This window comes from Cucurbita pepo, chromosome 2, assembly GCF_057944985.1.
Source record: "Cucurbita pepo subsp. pepo isolate OVF chromosome 2, ASM5794498v1, whole genome shotgun sequence".
NCBI lineage: Eukaryota > Viridiplantae > Streptophyta > Magnoliopsida > Cucurbitales > Cucurbitaceae > Cucurbita > Cucurbita pepo.
In genome coordinates, this window is record NC_141799.1 from 7,629,159 (window position 1) to 7,638,398 (window position 9,240).

Here is a 9,240-nt window from a genome sequence, read left to right on the forward strand (position 1 = left end):
AATAACTGATAAAAATCTCTAAATCTGCACTATGATGAAAGCCCATTTTACTTCTCCTCAAATTTGACCATTGTTTTTCTGTTTCTTTCTTCTTTTTTTGGGTAAAGATGGGTTGAGGAGAGATAATTGTGGGAAGGGATGAGAGGTTAGGGGAGAGAAGTGTGGGATTTTTTTTTTTTTTTTTTAATTTTAATTAATTTATTATTATTATTATTTTAACTATTTTTATAATTATTTTTATTTGTTTATTTCTTTATTTATTTTTGGGCTATTACACACTACATCAATGATCAACATTTCAATGACCATACTAAATAAACACATATTCCATGGGTGACCAATATATATTATTCTGCTACAAAAATATACACTATATCTATATATATATATATATATATGCTCCGGTAAGGAAAATATTTGTAGCTTTATAGTGATATATGAGTGAAATTTCTACTAGAGTAAGCAACATTTAAAGAGTATGTGTGATTTTTTTTTAGGAGAATTTATATTATAAAACTTTATTAAAATTTGGATAAAATAATTATGAGAATATATTGAATCTCGCAAGATAATTATGGAAATTAGAAAAATAATTCAATTTGAGCATCTTAATTTATTTTCATTCTTTTAATTTTGCATTTTTTTTTTTATTTGCTTGATTAGTCCATTCTTAGGCATTAGGCAAAGTGCTAACAAAGGGTGGTTTAAGGTGTAGTCAACTTCTTGAAATTAAAGGTGTTGAACATATAACTGTAAGTTACTTATTCTCGTCTTATTTTTAGAAAGATTTGAATGTACTTGTTACTACATTTTTACCTTTGGTGGCTCTTTATTATCATATCTATACACACACATATATATATATATATATATATTATATACTATATTATGCTCCAACTTTAAAGATGACAGAAATATACCAGAGTTATCTATATTTTCTTTTCTTAAATCATAAAAATGAATAGAAAGGGATATTTGAATCCTTACCAACTTGATCTTGTTGCCCCAGGCAACAAGCATGCATGGGGTAGTAGATTATAGAAAAGAAAGACTCCGTTTCTCAATCTACTGCCGCCCTTTCTCAAGGCATTTTTTTAGACAAAGACTCCGTTTTTTCCTCTTTTCGGATGGTAAATATTTCTCAGAACATGGAGTGTGAATCAAACCCGAGCCTCTCTCCGAGACAGTGCCCAGATCGTTACGCCCGATTTGAAGGGTTTTGTAGGTTCATTGATCATGGCTTAACAGAAGAACTTTCTAAGTTTCCAAAAATTGAAGGTGGCGGTCCCGCTTATGGGGTCAAATCAATACGAAACTAAAAAAATATATGGAAACAAATTCTTTTTCGAGATTGGAATTCTTAAAAGAGCTATCGTCCCACTAAAAAAAATATTATTGTGATAGGGGAATAGATAAAATTTTTAGAATATTTCAAAATAAGCAAGGAAAAAAATCATTTGTTTTATTCTTCACGTCCCGGATTACGTCCACTCGGCACCGTCGGATCACTAAGGCCGACTTTCGTCCCTGCTCGACGGGTGGGTTATCTTTGATGATTCCATCATACATGATTGAGTTGCGAAAACTTCTGGATAGGTATTCCCGAGAAATTCTTCGATTTCTTCTGGAAGCGGATGATTATTCATCTGCTTCTCACTTTAGAACCAACCAGACTGACCTAGTGGATAAATCAGGAATACATAAACAATATGAAAATATGCGGAATTCTTATGAAAAAAAAAAAAAAAGAAAGGGTATAGGTAGAAAAAAGAAAAAACTAATAGATTAGATGTACAAGTATTTTTGTTTCACTAATGACTACTATTGTAGATACGTCATGGTATGGGATTATTTGGACTACAAGATCAAACCAGATTCTAGAGCCAGATTTAATATGTCATGCTTGCTTTTGGTACTCCGGAGAAACAAATCTTAATCAACCCATTTTTGCCCAATGGATTCAATCTGCTCATGGTAAAACTTCATATGGGTTCGATGTACTTTTATCTTCAACAAGCGGCCCGGCGTTCAATGCGGGTCGAAGCTAAAATGGTGATAAACCCCGTCAGTAAAATGGGTCCTATGGAAAGTCCATCCATTCCCAATCTCCAGTAAAAATCTAAAAAAGGGATCCATTTATAATCCTCTGTCAGTTGGATTAATGGATCCGCGTCCACTTCGATATATAAAAAATAACAGATTAGAAAATGTTGTTAGAACTGAAATGGCACATTGGGAACGTAGATAATTGTAACCATATACATATAAAATGACTGCAATGGAATGCCACTCCTCGGGCTTTATTTGTAAAGTCTCTATTTCATTTCGCAAAGCAATGAAAAAAGCTATTGAATTGCCTTTTTTAATGCATTTACCGTGGTGAACCTGGGATTTTTGCTGCATACAAGTATTTTATAGTGATTGTGAACCAAGTTATCGACGGTCCAATTGATCATCCTATTAAGCATACCAGAGCTTTCAAAATGTTCAAAAAAGATTGGTTATATTTGAATCGGTATGAGAATATAAGTATCAATACACTTTATTTTTAAGATACATACTTAACAAAATTGACTTTGTCTAATAGTGCTACCGATGAGTACATGGAAGCAACATGGAAATTTCTACAAGAAATGAAAAAAAGGAAGTTGGATGCCAAAAAGTTTCCATGTCCATGTAAAGAGTGTAGAAATATGAGACATTATGATATCCAAACCATATATGAACACCTAATCATTAAGGAAATTGACCCTACATATAATGTTTGGTATCATCATGGAGAAGTATGTGAGGATGATGTTGAAAAAGAAGTCGATGATGCACTTATGTTGGAAGCAACCATCTTATATAAGAGCACATATATTGGAGAGGAGGACAAGAATGATTCTTTTACATCAAAGAAAGACAAAAATATTTCTCATAATATCCAAGAGGCAAATACTCCATTGTATACAAGATGCACAAAATATACAAAAATATCAGAGTTGTGGCATTGTATAAACTTAAGACATATGGTTGATCATATGCTAGTTTCACAAGCCTTCTGGAACTTTTGTATGACATGCTTTGAATTGATAATGTATGTAATAGCCCAATAATAAATAAAGAAATAAACAAATAAAAAAAATAGTTAAAAGAATAATAATAATAAAAAATTAATTAATTAATTAAAATTAAAATTAAAAAAAAAAAAAAATCTTTCCCTACCTCTCTCCCCTAATTTCTCATCCCTTCCCACACTTATCTCTGCTCCACCCATCTTAACAAAGAAAGAAAGAAACAGAAAAACAAGAGAAGTAAAATGGGATTCAGAGTTTGTTAGTTATTATGGTAAAATTCTATCTCAGATTTCCTTTTCCTTGAGAGTTATAGTTATAAGAAATTAATTTAGTTATGGTTATAAGAAATTAATTTAGGATCAAATCTTCTTTCCTATCTTACCGTCTGTAATAATCAGATCCCATATAGAGTTTGTCAGTAATATCTGTAATAATTCTAAAAGATCGTAGCCTTGGCCAGTAATATCTGTTAACACAGTTGAAAAACCTATTTACCGAATGAAAAAAAATGAGAAAGAGAGGGAGGGAGATTGAGGAAAGATTTGTTAAACAATATTTAACAATAAAAGGAAATATCAGAGGGTAGTGAGCTCCCTTTTAAATTTTGTCTAACAAAAAAGATCAGAATTTTGATCAGAGGGTAGTGAGCTTCTTTAAATTTTGTCTAACAGAAAATATCATAATTTTAAGATGGCCAATGTAAATCATGGAAATAATTTTATAGAGTTCAAACTTCAAAGTGATGTCATGAGCTCATATAGGTTGACTCGGACTTCAAAGGACGGAATCGAACTTTCATTAAAGATATATTTGTGACAATGACTTAAGCGAGCCAGGTAAGTGACCTTACTATCGGCATGGTTATTTTTTATGTTGACACGTGCCCAGTGGTTCTGCACGTGTCATATATATTGATGTGTGAATTGTCTGTGGATCGATATGTTTCCTATATATTATGTTATGTTATAATATGTGAATTGTATGATAATAATTATGGTACGATGTGCTCTAGGAAATGTTTGAGATAGGATACGAGAAGGATGCACAAAACGAAATGTAACGATAGGAGTAAGATACGTTCATGAAACGTTAAGGTTAGGTTACATACCGGAGTGCTATGGATAGGAGAGATTGATGAAAGAATACGGTTAGGTTATGGGTAGAAAGTGATAGGTTTGTGATAGATTGATAGAACGATGGCGTTAGGATACGTTCTGGTGATGATATGACTCAGGTACGTTACGTAATGATATGTCTGTGATAGGTATAAGAACGTTAAGGCTGGTAAGTTAGAGAACGATATGACTATGAAGTGTTTACGTTATGACTTGTTTATGATATGATGTATTGTATGCTAGATTATTGTGCTTAAGTACGTAGTTATGTGAACGTGAATGTATGCTTTTAGTCTGATGTGATGTGTAATGCATGTAACGATGTGTGGTCCTTAAACGATTATGGCTTGTTTGTATGAATATTTGAATGTAACTGCATGAATTGTATGACATGAAATACGGTAAATTGCATGATACATAATCCCGTTAGGAATATGTATGATATGTAAAAAAATGAGAATGAGAATGACATGTAAGCATGAAAACGTGACAGGGGGTTATGTTCATTAATGATAACTGTAGGACTAGTGGGACCTCATGCATATTGTGTGCTCATGCATTTGGGGGGATACCCCTATCCCATCACGAGGGTACGGTCGCGTACATCCAATGGCAGGACTACGATCGTTATGCTTTGCATAGCGCTGCCGTGACGGTTCTAGTTTTAATGGACTCCGGTATAAGGGCTCCTAGAGCATGCCCACCGGTTAGGGACAGTGGCCCAGCGGTGTGCGAACTAGCTGGTGAGCCCATACTCGCACGTATGGGCTGCGTGTAGAGTATATGGTACACGTCCACGATTACCTGTTAGGATTACACCGTAGGGAAAACGAAACGAAAATGAAACGAAACGAAAGATAGGTCCCATCATTTCATTGCATGTGATTGTTGCATTTAACCTCAATACTGAGGTCACTTACTGAGTATTTCTTTAAATACTCAAGCCATGTGCTACTACATTTTTCAGGTTAAGGCAAGGCATTCCTGTACGGCTGACGACGGTATCGCAACTCGAGATCATGACACATGCATAGGATAGTGGTATTTATTTTCTTAGACTTAGGATAGAATAGGATGTTTTAAACTTAAATGCTTATTTATTTTATTTCGGGTCTTTTGTTGTGTCGTTTTAAAGATGTTTTCGAAACACGTAAGTCCATGGCTGTGTTTTAAGTTAAAGGTTATGTTTTATGGAATTTAAATGAATTCTTCCGCATTCAATGTTTATGGTACATATACAGTAGCGACCTTAAATTAAGTAGAAAATTTTGGGTCGTTACAATGTCATTCCAAGATCTATTTATGAAGTTCGAAAATTGTTCAAGAAATTTGACTTAGGCTACCAAAAAATCCATGCATGTGTCAAGGATTGCTGTCTATTTAGAAATGAGAAAGAAAAGTTAGAAAGTTGTCCTCAATTTAATACTCGAAGGTGGAAGGTTGATAGACAAACGAATGCAATCAAACAAGGTATACCTGCTAAGGTATTAATATACTTTCCTATCATTCCGCGACTTAAACGAATGTTTAAAATATATGAAGTGGGTGAAAGTTTACGATGACATTCTCAACATAAAAGTACTGATGGAAAGATTCGACATCCAGTTGATTCTGTTGCATGGGAGTTGATTCATAAAAAGTAGTCTGAGTTTGCTATGGACTCTTAATCTTAGGTTAGGCCTTGCTACAGATGGTTTTAATCCATTTTCCAACATGAGCCGTCGATATAGTTGTTGGCCAGTCATGCTTGTTACATATAACTTGCCTACTTGGTTATGTATGAAAAAGGAAAATATAATGTTAGCATTGTTGATTTCTGGCCCTAGACAACCAGGAAACGATATTGATGTCTACTTACAACCTCTTATTGAAGATTTACAACATCTATGGAAAGGAGTACAAACCTATGATATTGTAAGTAAAACATATTTCAATTTAAGAGCAATTCTCATGTGGACTATAAATGATTTTCCTACATATAGAAATCTCGCTGCTGGATGCACTACAAAAGGCAAATACACATGTCCAATTTGTGAAGATAATACTCGGTCTCTTTGGTTGAAGAATGGAAAAAAGTATTCATATATGGGTCATAGATGATTCTTGTCAAAGTTGCAACCATATCGAAAGAAAAAAAACATGGTTTGATGGAAAAATAGAAGAAGAATTACCCCCAAATTGCAACAAGTAGTGCAATTTATACCAAACTTCAAGACTTTGAAAATTGTAGGAGAAAATGTGAAAGCTTAAAAAGAAAGAGCAAGAAACAATGCACAAGTTAAAGGTGGAAGAAGCCATCCATTTTCTTGGATCTACCATATTGGAAGGTTGACAAACTCTAAATTTATGGTGTATTTTATTGAGTTTCAAGTTATTAAGTTTCAAACTTGGCCACTAACCATTTGAAATGTAATTTATTGTGTTAGGAATTACCAATACACCACAACTTGGATGTCATGCATGTAGAAAAGAATGTATGTGAGAGTATTGTAGGTACATTATTAGATATAAATGGAAAGTCAAAAGATGGAATTAATGCAAGAAAAGATTTACAACTTTTGAAAATTCGGCCAGACCTATATCCTCAAGAGCGAGGTGGTCGAACTTACCTACCTCCTGTTCCAATCCATTGTCGAAGTTTGAGAAGAAATTATTTTGTTCAAGGTTGTATAATCTAAAGTTGTCTGATGGATATAGTTCCAACCTTTCAAAGTGTGTCTCACTACAAGATTGCAAAGTGATGGGATTGAAGTCTCATGATTGTCATGTATTGATGCAACAACTTTTATCTGTGGTGCTTAGAAGCTTGCTCCCGAAAGGTCTAAGACATGCAATATATAGGCTATGTTCATATTTTAATAGACTATGCCAACGTGTCATTGATAGAGAAATTATGTTACAGCTTGAAAAAGAGATAGGGGACATTTTATGCCTTCTTGAAAGGTACTTTCCACCTTTCTTCTTTGTATACACTTGGTTATCCATTTGGGACGTAAAGCTCGTATATGTGGTCCTGTTCAATATCGCTGGATGTACCCATTCGAAAGGTGAATTATTTGCATCTTATATCACATTGGTAGTAATTGTGGTCATCTTCATAATCTTTATGTCTCATTTAGATATATGAAGGTATTGAAAAGTTATGTACGGAACAAAGCACGACCAGAAGGGTGCATTGCAGCGTGCTATGAAGCGGATGAATGTGTAGACTTTTCAAAAAGGTATTTTAAACACTCGATTGAAGTTGCACATAATGAACATCGTAATCAAGAATATGAAAATGATGTCATTCTAGAAGGTCGTCCTATATCAGCTGGGACTTCAATTACATTACCCGATGATGTACTAGAAAATGCACATCGATATGTCTTGTTCAACACAATAGTGGTGGAACCATTTATCCAGTGAGTTAAGTTGTATACCATTTATTATTTGTTTAACATAAATCAATATTAAATTGTAATTCATCTGGTCAGAACGCATATGGATGAACTCATGATCTTAGATCACAGACTAGCAAAAGATTCTAGTCTACTTTCGAAGATTCATGCAAAAACAATTTCCATCATTGGTTAAAATCTAAGGTAATGTAGTCTACTATTCCATGAACTATTGAAGGTACAAAACTGCAACACAGTCTAACTAACAAGTAGTTATTTTTATTCTTACTAGATTCAAATAGATTCCTCGAATGTAGTTTACTCTGACTTATTAAAATGACTTGCAAATGGACCAAGAAAATGTACAATGTCTTACACGAGGTACATCATTAATGGACAAAGATTTCAGATAAAGAGTGGAAAAATCAACCCAAAATAGTGGTATTTCCGTCGATGCAGCTACATTGTGTAGATCTAGTGCGAAGGATAAATCGCAAGTTATGGACGTAGTTGCATACTATGGGGTCTTACAAGAAATCATCTTGTTAGATTATTATGCCTACCAACTTCCAATTTTTAAATGTGATTGGCAAATGTTCGTAATGGAGTAAGAATTGAGGAAGGGTTCACTCTGGTTAACTTACACCAAAGTCAAAGCAGATTTGTACGTGCCTTTCATCTTGGCCTCACAAGCCAGACAGGTGTTTTATGTTAGAGAAAATGATACTTCAAATTGGTATGTCTTATTGAAAGGACCCCACAAAGGATTTCATGACTTTGATACGTATGATCACGAATATAGTGGTACAAGGAACAAATTCTAATTACATTGGAAGACATTGATGAAAATTGTAATAGAAAAAAAATAATAATAAATAAATAAATAAATAAAATCATAAATAAACAAATAAAAATAATTATAAAAAAATAGTTAAATAACAATAATAATAAAAAATAAATAAATGACAAAAAAAAAAAAAAAAAAAACATTTCTCCACTCCTCTCCACTCACTTCTCATTCCTGCGGTACACTAGAAAAAAAAGAAACATAAAAACAACAATGGTCTGAGAAGAAGTAAAATGGCTTTCTAACATAAGCAGATTGCAAATTTAGAGATTTTGGTAGGTTTCTACGGTAAAATCTTATCTCAGATTTCCTTTTCCTTTTAGAAATTAATTTAGGATAGATCTTTCCTTTATCCAATATTTTACCCAATCATATAATATATGTAAATTCTAAGTACTCCAATGATGAAAATTGTAATAGAAAAAAAATAATAATAAATAAATAAATAAATAAAATCATAAATAAACAAATAAAAATAATTATAAAAAAATAGTTAAATAACAATAATAATAAAAAATAAATAAATGACAAAAAAAAAAAAAAAAAAAAAAAAAAAACATTTCTCCACTCCTCTCCACTCACTTCTCATTCCTGCGGTACACTAGAAAAAAAAGAAACATAAAAACAACAATGGTCTGAGAAGAAGTAAAATGGCTTTCTAACATAAGCAGATTGCAAATTTAGAGATTTTGGTAGGTTTCTACGGTAAAATCTTATCTCAGATTTCCTTTTCCTTTTAGAAATTAATTTAGGATAGATCTTTCCTTTATCCAATATTTTACCCAATCATATAATATATGTAATACTAGATCTCATTTTTCGGTATCCCATTAATTAGA

General features: G+C 32.8%; 1 pseudogene; it reads left to right on the forward strand.

Moving 5' to 3' along the window:
* LOC147793460 (uncharacterized) overlaps positions 1-8,378 on the forward strand; it is a 31,813-nt pseudogene extending 23,435 nt beyond the window's left edge.
* The last annotated feature ends 862 nt before the right edge of the window (positions 8,379-9,240 follow it).